Genomic DNA, 1571 nt, shown 5'->3' on the forward strand with positions numbered 1-1571 from the left:
ACTCATCCAGATGTTCCTTTTGAAAGAATGTTAGAATATTGAGAGATGAAATTTGTATGGTTCTTAAGATGTCAACATATAGGAGAAATGTAAGCATATAATTAACCTTCAAGTATTTACCACATTTCTTCTGAAAATTGTAATGACATATTGATGCTTGATATCATACTCAGTCCATACTGTATTCATATAATTATATACTATAAAACTTAGACAACTTATCACCTATGTACCTAAGTTGACTACTAGATTCAACACACAATAACAAAACCAGAGAAAGAAAATATAGAAAGAGAAAGAAAATCCCTCAGTTCTGACTGGTTCTTGCTGTCACCCTTTAATAAGTGCTATCCGTCAACTTCATTTCATCCCTGGAAACAATCTTTTTGCATTAATCTTCCAGCTTTCCAAAACTATGATACATGAATGAAAAAAATGTAGTCCTATCACTTACAGTAAAATTTAAGGATTTGGAGGGCATTCCAAGTGCAATAAGTCAGATATAAAAACAGTAGAAATTGATCTAAAAGAAGTCATTGAATGTAGTAATGAGAAGTTGGAGATCATCAGAGGAGGGAATTGAGGATTGGAGGTTGGCAGGTATAGGTGTGCAGTTGACTAGCTAATGTGACCTCTAATGTGGATAGAGCAGGATAGGGCAACAGTACTTCTACATCAATGGCAGAAAGAATGCTTTTTAATGATCCCAACTCAATTAGTTGATAGTGATATTTGTCGAGTCTAAATACTACACATTTTAAACCTGTATTGAATAATCATACTGTATAAAGTTGTGAACTGAGTAAAAACTTTTTTAAAATTATTTCTTTTATTGTATTTTGAGATTATAACTTAGTTATATCAGCTCCCCATTCCCTCCTCCCAAGGTCTCTCATATTCCCCTCCTTACAGTCTTTCAAATTTGTGGCCTCTTTATTCATTAATTGTTGTTACATAGTGTGTTACATTAGTGTGTGTGTGTGTGTGTGTGTAACTTTCTCAGTTTGTCCCATATTACATGTATGTATGCTATCAGGGCTTATCATTTGTTATTCGGTAACCACTTTGTGTATGTGCTTCACTGGGGGCGGGGAGAGACTATTTTTTCTCATAACTAACACTAAAAAAAAAAAAAAAAATCGAACGTGGCATCATATAATTTTTTTGAAAATAACATTTATATTAAACAGTATTGGCTCAGTATCCAAGTGGATATATACATAATAGTTCATTGTGTGTGTGTGTGTATTTTACTTGACATCCCAATGAGAATGTGTGTTTTATTGTTATTTACTTGACATCCCAATCACAGCTTCCCTTTCCTCCTCTCCTTCCTCCGCCCCACCCCCCAGCCATTACACCCTCCTACCTTTCTCCTAAGAAAAGTAGAGGCCTCCTATAGATATCAACCAGTCTTGGTTTATTAAGCTGTAGTAAGGTTAGGCACATCTTTTTCTACTGAAGCTAGACAAGGGGGAAGGGATCCAAAGGCAGGCAATGCAGTCAGAGAAAGTCGCTGCTCCCACTATAGGAGTCCCACATGAAGATCCAGCTGAATAACTGTTACCTAA

This window comes from Mus caroli, chromosome 4, assembly GCF_900094665.2.
Source record: "Mus caroli chromosome 4, CAROLI_EIJ_v1.1, whole genome shotgun sequence".
In the NCBI taxonomy this organism is placed as follows: domain Eukaryota; kingdom Metazoa; phylum Chordata; class Mammalia; order Rodentia; family Muridae; genus Mus; species Mus caroli.